The following is an 18,660-nucleotide window of genomic DNA, read 5'->3' as shown; positions in this document are numbered from 1 at the left end:
ATCCACATTATGTCTAATCTTCTTACAAATAAACTGATCAACCTCCAATATTTTAAATAATGTGAGACATCTAACTTACACTTATATTAAGTCACAAGCAACCACATAAGTAAGTTGGATATCACAAAAACATTGAGTTTATAGGTTACGGGTTCTCTCACTTACAGAATGTTCAACTCTCCACTTTTCTAAATAATGTAGGGATTTCTAACTCACACTTCTGCACACCACCGACAGATCAAATTAGCCATAAATGGTAAAAACAAAACATCCCAACATTCATTCAAGTGGAAACCAAAGTTGCAAACAAGCAAAATACTAACGATGTTAAAAGAAGTAGCAAGGATAGTGTCCATAATTCAGATTGCCTCTATATGATATGAAATATCAAATAGCATACAAATAATTACTTCAACAAAGCCTAATATATACTTGTTGACTTCTGAGATAAGGCCATAAATGTCGTCTTTGACCATTGAATTAATCTCTATTTATAATGTTCCATTTCTTAAAGAGAGAAAAATATAAAACGTTCACAATTGCGTAAAACTTTTCAATCTGAACTTAGTTAATATTCTTTTAAATAATGCTTCTAAAATTTTGATCAAGATTTACAAATCATGCATTGAAATTAACAATATTGTTTAATAATTTTTTTACATAATGAAGAATTTCTAAATGACAATTTTGAAAGAAAATCCTAAATCTAGACATTGACTGTAACCCCGCTTCTGATGACACCTTCAAATTGCTTATACCTGAAAAAAAATAAAAATAAATAAACGTTGGGTGAGATATTGACTATCTTAGTGAGCTTCCAAAAATGGGATAAAGAAAATCTTGCCTTTGAACAAGATTTTCAATTATAACATAAACATAAATAAGAACTTAAATTTCAACAACTAATTAACTCAAGATAACTTATACTTATATAACTTAATTAATTAGTTTATCAAACGAGGGAAAATATCCCTTAACCTAACCTGTTTTTAACTTTATTGTAAGACGAACATAGATTGACTCCGGTAAACGGTGTCCCATTTACCCCTTCTTACACATCCCGTTGTAGACGTAGAATTCACCTAACTAGGGTGAATCCTAGTGTTCCCACTTAGATACCTTAGATTTAGACACTAAACATAATAACATTCATACTCAATGCATGCCTTTAAACTTCAAAGTAAATGTATACTATTTATGTTATCTTCACATCATTTAGACTTAAATTCTTAATCTTGCACCAAATAAAAGTCCTTTAGCTTTTTAATTATTCACAATAGCATATCAATCTGACAACAACATATTTTAATACATTTCTATTGATATAACCTGTCTTATCATAAGTATTTCACCTCCTAATTCCAATCAATTGCAGCCCATTTCAAGCATTCAGTCGATTACATATTAAATCATCATTTTAATTTAATATTTGGCTTTAAATATAGAAATTAACTTAGCATAAACACAACAAATCATAGCACAAATTAAGCAACGTGACTAAAACAAACTAATAACAGGGCATCATCAACTTCATACTTTAGACAAATTTAACTTAATTGAAATGCATTCCCAAATCAAAATCATAAATAACCCATCTTTAGTCATCATTTTACAGTAGGAAAACAATTCAAAGGCAAGTTATTTAGCACATACATGTGATTAACTAAAGCATCCAACTCAAATTGAACATGCAACAACTTCACATATCTAAATCTAATATGCATGCATCATAAAACCCATTTAATTTTATTTTCATAAGTTAATTCCAAAACCCCATAATCTCGAAACTAACTAATCAAAGATTTATGCATGAGGAATGAGGGAGAACGGAAAACCCACCTTAATTTTAGGATGGTAAGATTTAAGCTTCGTTTAATCTTTCCTTACTCCTACCTCCTGGTTTCCTCAACTCCAAGCTTTCCTCTCCAATTTCTCCAAATCTTCAAAACTCCAATTCCTCTTCAATTTGAACTTCTTAAGTTTCCCTTAAGCATTAGAACAAGCCAACAATCGTAAGAAATCAATTGAATGTAAGGATTCTTGAAGATTTATTGATAAATGATTATAAGTGGTGATGAAGGTGGCATATCATGGCGAGGGTCGGTTTTGGGAGAAGAAGATGGGAAAATGAAATGTTAAAATCTGATTTTCTACTCTTGGTCAAGCTTGTACTTAGATGTGAGGTGAAATTACCAATTTTCCCTTACTAACTTATTAAATATCCATTTTTTTCTAAGGTGGTGCTTAAAATGATGGTTGTTGACTATGTTTCATGACCTATTGTCTAATATCCCTTCTAATTCAAATAAGTTCAAGGTCACAAAGGAAATTATATGGAATATTTATTTTATTTATGGGAAAATATGGGATGTTACACTCTTAGTAAAAGATAAGTTTTTGACAGACGGGCATCATGAGAAACCACTTATTTCTTCTATGCACATCACTATTTATAAAGTATCTTGTTCTTTTTTGTTTTTTCAGTAGTTTTGTTCCCTTCATGCACATCTAGTGAATGTTCCTTTTGTACTCAAGATTTTCAAATAGAGTTCCCTTCAGTACTTTTATTCCATCACTATTCCTCATGTTAAGTGTATCATTAGGCATTAGCATGCTATACCATGCCAACAAGTCCATAATAGAGTTTTCCTCATTCTCAAGTTTCCAAATCTCTTTTCACTATTCCTTTTTTGTATACATTTTGCACCTCTTTTATCAGAGTGATTTCTTATGATTTTTTCTCATTCTCCAAACCTCTTTTCACTCGTTTTTCCCAGGTCCTCTGATTTTAAAATAATAAAACCGGTATAAATACTATAAAAAATAAAATAAAAATGAATGAATCTGCTTTTTTGTATAAATTCTGGTTCGGAATAATTCCATGGAAAGCAATATCAGTTTGAAAAACACAAAAGGAACTCAAGTGCAAAATTCTAAAAGGCCAAACTAGAGGAAGATAGCATATATATCATATTATCTTAAGGCCTGCACAGATTTTTAGTAAATAGAAAACTTTAGTACTTGAAACTAAATTTCATCAAATAACTCTTACTTCCAAAATCATCATGGGTGTAGTTGAATCGGTGTGATCAGACCAAGAAAAATATCCAAATATATATTAAATAGCAAAGTCATTATATGCTTAAAATACACATAGATAACTGAGTTCTAAACATGGTATTCAAATCTGTTTGTTGATTCCCATATCTATGACAAAGTATTAAAGAGAAGGAAATAATTACATAATTGAAACCAAGTACATGAATAAACAGAAATTCAAAGAAATATTATGTTGTAGAAGAAGTTACTTTCAACAAGTTGAAACCAGACATTCGACATAATTCTCGATAGAGAACCAACATATCTTCATGTTAACTTTGGATTTGATATTATTTCTCAAGTTATATATAATTGCTCGGTCTTGTAGAGTGTTTACAAATACCATTGTATCACCATTTTCAGAAAGATGCAATGGCTTTAAATTCAAATTCAAGGGATGAAATCTTATCATATAATTCAATTGAAGATTGCGATAGCTGAATTTAAGGAATTGAGTCCAAGACTTGTCATCTCCGAATTCCGCCATCTTCCATATAACAAAATGAGTTCTATTGAAATCGTGAGAAAAACAAAAGGAGTTCATAAACACACAAATATTTGATGAATTTACTGCGTGTATGTCTCAGTTCTTAGATCTAGCGAAATAATAAGATGTTGATTATCAAAATTAGGACTCCGATCTGGTCCCAACCAGTTAACAGTGCAACAGAATTGTACACCCTCGTACAGTCTCCTGTAATCAGAAAGAAACCGAGGAAGCTCTGTTGTTTTTGGATTTCCAAACTATTGTATTTGGATTTCCAAATTCTATTATCTACCGAAGTTGTTACCAGGTTGAGTCACGACCAGGTCGCTCTCTTTAAGACGTTTCGTGGCACTACCCAAAGTTGTGCAAGGTAGACTATCAACCACGCCGCCTCCAGGATAAAACAAGCCCAGCTACAACTGTGCTGTTAACTACTGCATTGTAGAAAACCGTTCGAGAATTACACCATCAAATATGGTACTAAGACCACTCTTTAATACTGAAACCACTTTAATATGGTATCATTACCATTCTATTATGGTGCTAAGACCACTCAAATATGGTGTTTCCACCATTCTAACCTTTAAGTTCTCCAAACTATCAATATGGTACTATGACCACTCAAATATGGTGTTACCACCATTTCTCCTCAAATAAAATTATTGAATAATTTTTATATACCGTTAAGATCATTCTTGATTCCGACGGGACATTTTTTATTCCAAATAGGGACCATGATCTTAAAAGTACTCTTTATTCCGAAGGGACATATATTATCGAAGGGACTATGAACTTAATACCATTCTTAATTCCGAAGGGACATTAAACCGAAAAGGGACTATGGTCTTAAGAACACTCTTAATTCCGAAGGGACAGAAAGGAGTAGAAAAAGGAGAAGGACTTGCTAAACAAGTCGAAGGAGGGAGAAGAGATGAAAGACTCGTCAACACAAGTCAAAAAAAGGGAGAAGAGAGAAAGAGTTCCCGACAACTCAATGAAAATCTTTGGTGTGTGGAATGCACTGTGTGAGCTCTTTATTTATAGAGAAAATTCACAACTAATAAGTGAGAAACTTTGGGAACAAGTAATATGAGAAACTTTGGGAACAAGTAACATATTACTTTGTGATTAAGTAATTCACATATTAGATCTAGTACAAAAATATCTTAATTGAGTACTAAAATATATTAAATTTAGTACAAACATATATTATATTATGTACCAAAATATTTTAGCAAAACTTGGGGACTAAGAAAGCACTTTCTAATAATGATTAAATTAATTATTTAATTTATCATTTCCAAATAATAAAATATATATCAATATATATTTTTTCTCTAGTGCTTATGTACCCCCATTAATTAGAGGTACACCCCCACTATATAAACACTACTAATGTGTGTGTTCCATCCGATATGGGACTTCCACTTTTTTCAATTCACACAACACTAGTTCTACCCAACATGGGAATTTGTGTTTAGTCTTTTTACTCAATTTCCACACATGTTCCAACAATCCCCCACTTGAATTTAAAAAATGGTTTCAGAAGTAATGTCAAAAACGTCTCCATAAGATTTGCTAGTAAACAAAGGTGTTGCCCACAACTTGAACCTTTGCATAGCGAGTAAAATTCTGATTAACAAGAGTTGCTTACAGCATTGAACTCTATCTCAGACATAGAACCCACACACAAACCTTTTCTTAAGGTGTATTCTAAAAGCCCGTGTGTTTATGGCCTTGCACGTGTATCCCGGTTTTAACGAACGCTATAGGTATTCTGCCCCGAATCCCATAGGAACCGGCCCTTAGTTCCACATTCGTATAAGTGAGTCTATCAAGAGTACTCCTGTAGCTATGTACTCCACTCCAAATAAAGTATAGATCTCATTAAGAGTTTCTATTATCTCATCCTTCTATCGCTGTAAGAATCATGCTTTCTTACTTTTAACATAGCATGTTCTATCACTTGTGACTTGTTATTACCCATTGAACCTATTTCTTGGGATCTCCTGTCATGTAGGTCAGGTTACCATCACTTGTGACCTTTGGGCATTAGTCCCATCCTATTGGATGTGTTTAGGACTTTCTTTTTAGTAATTCCTTTCGTCAAAGGATTGACTAATTCTTTATCAGTACGTACATGATCTACTTTAACCATTCCTTTTGAGAGTAGCTAGCTCTCTAATCCTTTATGTGTTCATGCCTTAATTATCGTCTCTAACGATTCTCAATTTTTGTAATAGCTGCAGACTATCACAATGAATTAACACTTCTGAAAACGGTTTTATCCACTAAGGGATCTCAACTAGTAGGCATCTTGTCAACTTGCTTCTCCACTAGTTTGCTCTAGTGTTCTCATCTCATATTCATTCGATGAGTCAATATCATTTGTTTTAACAAACAACTTCTCTAGTGATGCTCAATGTGCAAACACTAGTCGCTACATATTCATCTGAAAGATGTTCTATTTTATATCTTGTACCATTTAAGTACAATAGGTTACTCCTAGTGAAGTAATCTTAGAGTCATAGTCTTCTTAAGGCACCTCATGACTCTTTCTATAGCATGGCAATGCTTCTCATCCGTCTACTAGTAAACTTGCACAAGAGTTTCACGACATCGGCAATGTCGGATCTAATACATTCAGTGGCTTACCTAAGAACTACCAATGATGCTCGCATATTCTATTTGTTTAACTTCATCTCAAGTGTTCTTACACTTGGATCATAATATATGCTTGCAAGTTTACACTCAAATAATAACATTTTCTTAAGATCTTCTCAACTTTGTGAGATTTATCACAAAAGTTATCTTTTCTGATCTATTAATCCTGAAACCAAGAATTACTTCAATTTTGTCTAGGTCTTTCTTATCAATGTTGTTGATAAACAATGATTTCACATAATTCATAACATGAATCTTTAAATCAAATATGAGCAAGTCGTCTTCATAGAGACATATGATTGTGCAAATATTATTTGTCACTTTCATTCACTTTATACTCATTTGATAACATTAGAATGTAAAATTTTTCATGCCATTCCTCAGGAGTTTATTTTAGACCATACAAATAATTATCTAACTTACAGACCATGTTTTCTTGTCCAAGAATCGCAAAACTTTCAGGTTGTTTCATATAGATTTCTTCTTCTAGTTCACCATAAAAAGAGGCAACTTTCACATCCATTTGGAGCACTATCAAGTTATGAACGGCGGCTAAAGGGACTAGTACTCTTATGGATATGATTTTCGTGACTGGTGAATGAATGTCGAAGAAGTCTATATTTTTCTCTGTCTAAAACCTTTGACTACAAGGAGAGCCTTGTATTCATCAACCGTACCATCAGGTTTTAGTTCCTTTTTCCAAAATCCAAATACAACCGATTGGTTTTGCAACTATGAGACAAGTCAACCAAGTGTCATGTTTTGTTATACTCTAGAAAATTCATTTCATTGTTTATTGCCATAATCCAATGAGGATATAACTTCTTTAAGGCTAAATGAATCTTCTTCCAATGTATAAACCAAGTTCATACTCTTTAGCAATTTTAGCTTTCTTACCTCCTCGAGGTTCTATAACATCCCGTACGATGTTCTCATAACTATTTCTAATTACATGAATGTGATTAGATATAGTGCCCCCACTAGTTCTTAATTTTTAGAAGGGAATTTATTTTGCCCCCTACTAATGTCGTGCTGCGATTAAAGCCCCCACTAGTGCCCCCACTATTCTTTAGTTAAAGGGGTAAACATTTACATAGAAATCGACTTCTTTTAAATTCTATGATCACTTTAACATTTAGGTCATAAAACCTATATGTTTCGTTATTTATCGCATACCCGATGAATACACATTCATAGGCTCTACTAGTGAGTTCAACTCTCGGGGTCCAGAATCCAAATATAGTTCAGACAATCCCACGTTCAAAAATAAGACAAGTTGGATTGTCTTTTCTTCAAAAATTTCTTAATTATAATTTTTGTTCATAGACTTTGGTACTCTAGCCAACGTAGATTTCAATTTTCGTTAAAGAAATTGAACATATCAAGCATATCAATTTTATTTTTCAAATTTCACAGCCATCAATAAATATGATAAAATATTATTTTATGATTTCTAGTTTATGTGCCATCAAGTTAACACATATCATAATTTATTATGTTTAGAGATTCATATTCTCTAAATTCTGATTTATATGAACTTTTGGTTCATATATCTTGACTGCAATAAATAAAATTGTATAATCATATAACGTTGGAATTAATTCCAAGTTACTCAAGTTTAAAATTAAACGCTTGTTCACATGTCAAATATTAAAATCACACAACTAACAAAATAGAAGGAGAATTTAATTTTGAACATACCATCAATTGCGCAATCTTTTTTCCACAAGAGTACATAGTACACAAGTCTCTCATTAAGTCTGAGTCAACTTAGTCTTATTCAATAGAAATCTGAAATTCAGATTCTTTCTAATTTTTAGAGTAACTAACTTCTCAGTTTTAGCACTCCCTACCAAACTAAAGTCATGCTAGTTCCTTTAACCAATTAACCAAGGCACAAATTTAAGAATATTAAATTTGCGCAATTTTTCAAATGGTTATTCCAGGATAGTATAGAACAAATCACTAATGTAACATCCGAATCCATCCCAACCAATTGCATCAAATTATGAACACATTACCATCCATTCTTTAACAATGACCATTCTCTGCATATGTTGGCTTTTCAATAGCAATAATGATGTCATAAGTAAGGTTCATACTAGTATGTATTTGCCTAAAAATTCTTTAGCAACCACCGAAGTCACATTCTTACTTTATGAATGAAAAGGAAATAAGCCAGGCCACATGGAATGGTTCGAATGTGGTTTCTAAGACGAGTATTGTTCTCTGATGGATTTTAGTGTTATTGTTTAAAAACAATAACTACTTTGCCGTTTCAGTAAGAAGATGTAATTCTATAACATGATTTGTCCTTATTGTATCTCGGGACAATTGAACCTCAATAAGTAACTTCTTTGGTAGACATTGCAGATCGAAACGTCTTAAAATTGTTGTTTTTGGATTTCCAAACTATTGTATTTGGAGTTCCAAATTCTATTATCTACCGAAGTTGTTACTAGGTTGAGTCACGACCAGGTCGCTCTCTTTAAGACGTTTCGTGGCACTACCCAAAGTTGTACAAGGTAGACTATCAACCACGCCGCCTCCAGGATAAAACAAGCCCAGCTACAACTGTGCGGTTAACTACTGCATTGTAGAAAACCGTTCGAGAATTACACCATCAAATATGGTACTAAGACCAATCTTTAATACTGAAACCACTTTAATATGGTATCATTACCATTCTATTATGGTGCTAAGACCACTCAAATATGGTTTTTCCACCATTCTACCCTTTAAGTTCTCCAAACTATCAATATGGTACTATGACCACTCAAATATGGTGTTACCACCATTTCTCCTCAAATAAAATTATTGAATAATTTTTATATACCGTTAAGATTATTCTTGATTCCGACGGGACATTGTTTATTCCAAATAGGGACTATGATCTTAAAAGTACTCTTTAGTTCGAAGGGACATATATTATCGAAGAGACTATGAACTTAAGACCATTCTTAATTCCGAAGGGACATTAAACCGAAAAGGGACTATGGTCTTAAGAACACTCTTAATTCCGAAGGGACAGAAAGGAGTAGAAAAAGGAGAAGGACTTGTTAAACAAGTCGAAGGAGGGAGAAGAGATGAAAACTCGTCAACACAAGTCAAAAAAAGGGAGAAGAGAGAAAGAGTTCCCGACAACTCAATGAAACTCTTTGGTGTGTGGAATGCACTGTGTGAGCTCTCTATTTATAGAGAAAATTCACAACTAATAAGTGAGAAACTTTGGGAACAAGTAATATGAGAAACTTTGGGAACAAGTAACATATTACTTTGCGATTAAGTAATTCACATATTAGATCTAGTACAAAAATATCTTAATTGAGTACTAAAATATATTAAATTTAGTACAAAAATATATTATATTATGTACCAAAATATTTTAGCAAAACTTGGGGACTAAGAAAGCACTTTCAAATAATGATTAAATTAATTATTTAATTTATCATTTCCAAATAATAAAATATATATCAATATATATTTTTTCTCTAGTGCTTATGTACCCCCATTAATTAGAGGTACACCCCCACTATATAAACACTACTAATGTGTGTGTTCCATCCGATGTGGGACTTCCACTTTTTTCAATTCACACAACACTAGTTCTACCCAACATGGGAATTTGTGTTTAGTCTTTTTACTCAATTTCCACACATGTTCCAACAAGCTCAAATGGTAAAGTTTGAATAGTTCTCGAAACATTATAACCCAAACTAAAAATGCTCACCTCGGGTTTGTTGCTGAAACCAACCTTATGATGTACGGCCACAACCTTGTAAGTGTCGGTTGAATTATCATAACAAAACACAAACCTCCAAATATTCAAGTTATAATCGACATCATGCAAATACCCTAATTTATCAGATATTTTCCTGGTGGCGGGGTTCCAGAAACGGAACCACAAATCCATAGAATCATTTTCTTCGATAAAATAACCAAGCAAGCAGACCAATCCATTACAGGAACCAATAACTTCACGACAGTCCTTGTCATCCAAACGGTAGTATGGATCCTTACAAAGGGCAATATAACGGTTTTGAAGTAATTGAGTGACGGGGAAGGGTATCAAACTATAATCTTCATTTTCTGTTGGTGTCTCGTAAGAAACTAGTGAGAAATGTGGGTTTTGTGCAGATCAGTTAAAGTGCAATTTGACGAATGAAGGATCACCGATTAGGGTTTTCCAAGACTTACAGACACGTGTTAACTGCATCAGATGTTTGATAGTAAGCAGGGGCGGATTTGTTCATGGCTGAGTGTGGCTATTGCCACACCAAACCGCCCCAAACTTTTTTATTTATTTATATTTAAGCCTAAATTTTATATTATACTCCCTCCGTTTCAAAATGAGTGTCGCTTTAGCCAAAAAAATTTGTTTCAAAATGAATGTCGCTTTCAGTTTCCAATGCAATAATAACTTTTTCTTTTCAATTGTACCCTCCAATTAATACTCTGCACACAACTTCCAAAGTATTACTTTTAAAACTAACAAATAGTTAATAAGGATAATTTGGTAAAATAACCATTCTCTTTCTTTTAATCATTGCATTTCTTAATATGTGTGTAATCACCTAAAACGACACTCATTTTGAAACGGATGGAGTATATCTTTAATTTGGATATATAATGACATATGTTGCATTGGTGAAGTGGTCAAGTGGAAGCTTTTCTAACTCACGGTCCTTGGTTCACGTCTTGGCTATTGTTTTTGCCATATTTTTTTCTTGGCTATTGTTTTTGCCATATTTTTTTTTCATTTAATAATTCATCAACCAATAGACTATAATGTTTGGTATGTTTTATTAGTTGCAACATCAACATATTTTTTTTGATGTACAAGGCTAAAACAAGAAAAGAAAAAAAAAACAAAATCCCAACTGCAACCACTAGACTATAATGTTTGGTATGTTTTATTAGTTGCAACATCGACATATATTAAAAGTTATTTTTAACGTAAATTACTTCGCTAAGATAATTTGCCACATTAGCAATTTCATCCCAGATTCGCCCCTGACAGTAAGCTGAGATAGGATGTCAGTGATAAGCTCGTAGGGGATGAATATTGACGGCAGTATATTGGATCTTGGCTATTGTTTTTGCCATATTTTTTTTTTTCATTTAATAATTCATCAACCAATAGACTATAATGTTCGGTATGTTTTATTAGTTGCAACATCAACATATTTTTTTTGATGTACAAGGCTAAAACAAGAAAAGAAGAAAAAAAACAAAATCCCAACCGCAACCACTAGACTATAATGTTTGGTATGTTTTATTAGTTGCAACATGGACATATATTAAAAGTTATTTTTAACGTAAATTACTTCGCTAAGATAATTTGCCACATTAGTAATTTCATCCCAGATCCGCCCCTGACAGTAAGCCGAGATAGGATGTCAATGATAAGCTCGTAGGGGATGAATATTGACGGCAGTATATTGGATTAACGGACGAGACGTCATGATTTCCGTCGCTGGGTATTCATCAGATCGGTGGTGCTATACAAATGACGATCTGCCACCGCGACTTTAGGAATTATTTCATTTCAACCGAATGTAGTAATTTTTATCTAACTGGGGGAAACTTTCCCCACCCCCAAATTATTATTTTTTGGGCCTCAATTTTTTTGTGTTTTAAAATCACATACGTAGAAAAATGTTGTAAACTATCTTTTTATTTATTTGTCCCCTCGGACAAGAAAATTAAATAAACAAGAAAAAAAACCTTTAAAAAACTAATTTCGACCCCCACTAAGTTACTTGGACAGAGAAAAAAAAATTATACCTACACAAAACGATTCTTATATATCCAATCATAAATAAAAATATTAATAAGGTTAAGGTTTGCCGCTTGCTAAATCTCGCAACACCAGTTAACTGCTGCTGAGTTATGCCATTGTTTGAAAAAGAAAGAGTACAAATTTCTCCCTCCCATTAGCTAATTTCTACAACTTCAAGCGAATCATTTTCAACTTCTATTTCAACTACAAGAAAGTGTTCATGATCCCTTTCCATTGAGGTTTTTTTTTGTTTTAAAATTTAGATTTTTTTCTTTTTTTAAAGTTGTAATATGTTAGTTTTTAGGGTTTACGAAATTGAAAGTTTTTTTGTAGTTAATGATCAAATGTTTAGAAATTGGACTTATAATGTTGATTAGAGTAAGATTAAGTGCAATGTGGTAGTTTATAAATTGAAATAACACAATGAACAAATAATATATATTTTGCACTACAAGTGTCTGATGAAATTTATGTCTGAATGAGTTGTTCGTTAATTTTTTTTCATTGTTTTTGGTTGTGTACATATGTCAGACAACCCAAATAGGCGCACTTAACAAGGAAACGATGAACAATGGTTCTTAGAAGACATTTGAAGACAATACAAAGTAAAGAAAATTCATTTGAAGTTGCAAGGTATTGCAAGACGGAAGAACGTGTGAAAAAGGGTCAAAAACTGCAAAATTCGCGCAAGAGGGGCTAGGTCATTCGCCCCTGCACATGAAGCCATGTTCCCGATCACAAAGGACAACAACCATTACCGTCCCATGCTCACCTGCACATCAAACCATATGCCTGCGCATGGACACAGGTAAGAAGTGATGTTTTCTTGTTTTCCAAGCCTTTTTTGGTGGAAAATCCTTATTTTCACTCACTAGGAAGTGAAGAAAGCTAGCAGTACAAGACAAGGGTAAAAAATCAGGAGCTTTAAGGCAGAAGATCTCCATCCTCCTCTTTTTCTCTCTGGGGTATGTTTTTCTATTGTTTTGTAGTGATGTCGGTTTCCATGAGCAACTAAACCTCTTTGATTATGGTTCCACGACGAACCCCTTCTTATTTGTTGGATTCTATTAGTAAAATCTGATTTAATTCGTATATTTCAATTTCTATACTGTATCTTAGATGGAGCATATTAGGATTGACACCCCTAATTCCACTGGAACAGTAGTGAATTGCTTAGTATCTAATATAATTGAAAATAAAGTATGAGTTTAGGCATACAGCTCATCTTAAAGGAACCCCGCAATTGTAAATGGTTGAATTGTGGGGATTAAATAAAACTTCCACTGATTCATCACGAGGTTATGTTCTACTTTCTTAAATCCAAACGTAAGACAAGTTATAAGCTAATGATTTCTATATTTAATTTCCAACAAAGATGAAGGGGGGTTCGAGGATTCCCTAATCGTCGTTACACTTCTGAATCAACCAAACTTATTCTCGCATTGGGTAGGACGGTTAAAACTATCCATTGGTCAGGACGATTAAAACCATGCAACCCTTTCAAATATATGTCTTTTATTTTCTTTTATAAAATAGATTCTGTTGTTTTTGGATTTCCAAACTGTTAAATTTGGATTTCCAAATTCTGTTATCTACCGAAGTTGTTACTAGGTTGAGTCATGACCAGGTCGCTCTCTTTAAGACGTTTCGTGGCACTACCCAAAGTTGTGCAAGGTAGACTATCAACCACGCCGCCTCCAGGATAAAACAAGCCCAGCTACAACTGTTCGATTAACTATTGCACTGTAGAAAATCGTTCGAGATTTACACCTTCAAATATGGTACTAAGACCACTCTTTAATATTGAAACCACTCAAATTAATATGGTATTATTACCATTCTATTATGGTGCTGAGACCACTCAATTATGGTGTTACCACCATTCTAATTTTAACTTCTCCAAAACATCAATATGGCACTACGACCACTCAAATATGGTGATACCACCATTTCTCCTCAAATAGAAAAATATTGTTATAATTTATATACAGTTAAGATCATTCTTAATTCCGACGGGACATTAGTATTACGAAAAGGGGCTATGATCTTAATAGTACTCTATATTCCGAAGGGACTATGAACTTAAGACCACTCTTAATTCCGAAGGGACATTAAACCGAAAAAGGGACTATGGTCTTAAGAACATTCTTAAAATATGGTTCAATCGATTGATCGAAGCCACTCGATACGGTACGTAACCGCTCTATTTGAAACCGAAAGGGACAGAAAGGAGTAGAAGCAGAAGAAACTTGTTAACACAAGTCGGAGGGAGAAGGAAGAAAAGAATTCCCGACAATTCAATGAAAATTTTTTCGGTGTGAAGAATGAATGGGGCGAGCTCTCCTTTTATAGGGAGAGTTTGTAACAAAAAACGAGTGACTTGGGGATTAAGTATGCTTAATCCTTAAGCAAACGCGTTTTGTTTCTTAATTGGATATATCCGGAAATTTCTGGATACGCGGTTTGGATCGGGTCGGATCGTAACAAATTTATTTGTTACGCGTAGCGCTTACGGGTAATGATTAAATTAATTAATTAATTAATTTAACATTTTCAAGTAACAAAAAATATATATATCATTTTTTTTAATCCACGACCCACGACCCATATATAAACACTTACTAGTTGGGGTGACCCTCCAATGTGGGACATTTTTAAGTCACACCTACACACTAGTTCTTTCATAGTGTTTTTCTTTCCAATTTTCTTCACTAGAATGACTAGTGTTCCAACAATCCCCTACTTGACTTCAAAATGGTTTCGTAAATCGTTTCCATAAGATTTGCTAATATACAAAGGTGTCATCAACAACTTGAACCTTTGCATAGTGGAAGGTATTCTGATTTAACAAGAGTTACTTACAGCATTGAACTCTATCTCAGACATAGAATCCACACACAAACCTTTTCATAGGTGTATTCTAAAAGCCCGTGCGTTTTAAGGCCATGCACGTGTATCCCGGTTTTAACGAATGCTCTAGGAATTCTGCCTCAAAATTCCGTAGGACCGGCCTAAGTTCCACATTCGTATAGGTGAGTCTATCAAGGGTACTCCTGTAGCTGTGTACCCCACTCAACATAGAGTATAGATCTCATTAAGAGTTACTATTACCTCATCCTTCTTTCGCTGCAGGATCATGCTTTCTATATTCTTTCTCTCATAGCATGTTCTACCACTTCATGACTTGTTTTTACCCATTGAACCTAAGTCTTGGGATCTCCAGTCATATAGGTCGGGTTACCATCATTCAGTGGGCTATAGACATTAGTCCCATCCTACTGGATGTTTCTCGGACTTTCTCTCTATTAAGTCCTTTCGTCAAAGGATCAGCTAAGTTTTCATTCGTACGTACAAAATCAACTCTAACCGCTCCATTAGAGATACACTCTCTAATAGTGCTATGTTTTCGCCTTTTATGTCGTCTCTTACCATTGTAATAACGATTCTTAATCTTTGCAATAGCCGCGGTACTATCGCAATGAATTAACACAGCCGGTAGCGGTTTCTCCCATAAAGGGATTTCTGCTAGCAAGGATCTTAGCCAACTTGCTTCTTCACTAGTTTTCTCTAGTGTTCTCATCTCAGATTCATTCCATAGTGGACTGAGTCAATATCATTTGTTTTAACAAACAACTCCTCTAGTGATGCTCAATGTGCAAACACTAGTCGCTAAATATTCATATGAAAGATGTTCTATTTTATATCTTGTACCATTTAAGTACAATAGGTTACTCCTAGTGAAGTAATGTTAGAGTCATAGTCTTCTTAAGGCACCTCATGACTCTTTCTATAGCATGGCAATGCTTCTCATCCGTCTACTAGTAAACTTGCACAAGAGTTTCACGACATCGACAATGTCGGATCTAATACATTCAGTGGCATACCTAAGTGCTGCCAATGATGCTCGTATATTCTGTTTTTCTAACTCCATCTCAAGTGTTCTTACACTTGGATCATAATATATGATTGCAAGTTTACGGGGAAATAATTACATTTCCTAAAGATCTTCTCAACTTTGTGAGATTTATCAAAAAAGTTATCTTTTCTGATCTAGTAATCTTGAAACCAAGAATTACTTCAATTTTTTTTTGTCTAGGTCTTTCTTATCAATGTTGTTGATAAACAATGATTTCACATAATTCATAACATGAATCTTTAAATCAAATATGAGCAAGTCGTCTTCATAGAGACATATGATCGTGCAAATATTATTTGTCACTTCCATTCACTTTATACTCATTCGATAACATTAGAATGTCAAATTTTTCATGCCATTCCTCAGGAGTTTACTTTAGACCATACAAATAATTATCTAACTTACAGACCATGTTTTCTTGTCCATGAATCGCAAAACTTTCTGGTTGTTTCATATAGATTTCTTCTTCTAGTTCAACATAAAAAGAGGCAACTTTCACATCCATTTGGAGTACTATCGAGTTATGAACGGCGGCTAAAGGGACTAGTACTCTTATGGATATGATTTTCGTGACTGGTGAATGAATGTCGAAGAAGTCTATATTTTTTTCTTTGTCTAAAACCTTTGACTACAAGGAAAGCCTTGTATTCATCAACCGTACCATCAGGTTTTAGTTCCTTTTTCTAAAATCCAAATACAACCGATTGGTTTTGCAACTATGAGACAAGTCAACCAAGTGTCATGTTTTGTTAGACTCTAGAAAATTCATTTCATCGTTTATTGCTTTTTGCCATAATTCAGCATCCAATGAGGATATAACTTCTTTAAGGCTTAATGAATCTTCTTCCATTGTATAAACCAAGTTCATACTCTTTAACAATTTTAGCTTTCTTACCTCCTTGAGGTTCTATAACATCTCGTATGATATTTTCATACCTATTTCTAATTACATGAATGTGATTAGATATAGTGCCCCCACTAGTTCTTAATTTTTAGAAGGGAATTTATTTTGCCGCCACTAATGTTGTACTCCCATTAGAGCCCCCACTAGTGCCCCCACTATTCTTTAGTTAAAGGGGTAAATATTTACATAGAATTCGACATCTTTTAAATTCTATGATCACTTTAACATTTAGGTCTTAAAACCTATATGTTTTGTTATTTATCGCATACCCGATGAATACATATTCATAGGCTCTACTAGTGAGTTCAACTCTCTTGGGGTCCATGATCTAAATATAGTTCAGACAATCCCAAGTTCAAAAATAAGACAAGTTGGATTGTCTTTTCTTCAAAAATTTCTTAATTAGAATTTTTGTTCTTAGACTTGGGTACTCTATAAATTTCAATTTTCGTTATAAAAAAAATTGAACATTCAAGCATATCAATTTTATTTTTCCAAAGTTCACAGTCATCAATAAATATGATAAAAAATATCATTTTATCATTTCTAATTTATGTGTCATCAAATTAACACATATCATCATGTTTAGAGATTCATATCCTCTAAATTCTAATTTATATGAACTTTTGATTCATATATCTTGACTGCAATAAATAAAATTGTTTAATTATATAACTTTGGAATTAAGTCCAAGTTACTCAAGTTTAAAATTAAACACTTGTTCGTGTTCAATTTTGATATGTCAAATATTAAAATCACACAACTAATAACATAGAAGGAGAATTTAATTTTTTTAACATACCATCAAAGTGCAATCTTTTTTCACAAGAGTGCATGGTACACAAGTCTCTCTTTAAGTGTGAGTCAACTCAGTCTTATTCAATAGAAATCTGAAATACAGATTCTTTCTTAAACATAAATAGAATTTCACAATTCCATTTATTTTCCTTATTGCATATTTACAAGTTTGGATTATGTAAAGCGATCGATGCATATGTTTATCAATTCTTGTTAAAGATTTGAAAACCAGTACGTGATATCAATGTTTAAAAAAAAAACAAAACACTTTTAGAATTCACCATAACAAAATAACAGCCTTGCATTATTTTCTTTTCCGCTCCAAACAATTTTTTTATGTTTTGTAACAAACTAAACTTGTTTGGTTCTGTATCAAATAATTTGTTTTGTTACAAATTATTGTTTTCATCAAATAAATTTTTAGTAACTAATAATTTGTTTTGTAACAAATTATTGTTTTCATCAAATAAATTTTTAGTGTTGTTGATTGAAACAACAATCACTTCATCGTTTCATTCAAAATATGTAAATCTATAGCTTGATTTATCCTTAAAGTGTTTAGGGACAACTTAACCTCAATAAGTAACTTCTCCGGTAGACATAGCATATCGAAACGTCTTAAAATTGTTGTTTTTGGATTTCCAAACTGTTAAATTTGGATTTCCAAATTCTGTTATCTACCGAAGTTGTTACTAGGTTGAGTCACGACCAGGTTGCTCTCTTTAAGACGTTTCGCGGCACTACCCACAGTTGTGCAAGGTAGACTATCAACCACGCCGCCTCCAAGATAAAACAAGCCCAGCTACAACTGTTCGATTAACTACTGCACTGTAGAAAATCGTTCGAGATTTACACCTTCAAATATGGTACTAAGACCACTCTTTAATATTGAAACCACTCAAATTAATATGGTATTATTACCATTCTATTATGGTGCTGAAACCACTCAAATATGGTGTTACCACCATTCTAATTTTAACTTCTCCAAAACATCAATATGGCACTACGAC

Source organism: Medicago sativa, chromosome 6 (assembly GCF_051527215.1).
Source record: "Medicago sativa cultivar Bolivia chromosome 6, Bolivia_mono, whole genome shotgun sequence".
In the NCBI taxonomy this organism is placed as follows: domain Eukaryota; kingdom Viridiplantae; phylum Streptophyta; class Magnoliopsida; order Fabales; family Fabaceae; genus Medicago; species Medicago sativa.
The sequence above is the reverse complement of the archived record's forward strand: the minus strand, read 5'-3'. Positions refer to the sequence as shown.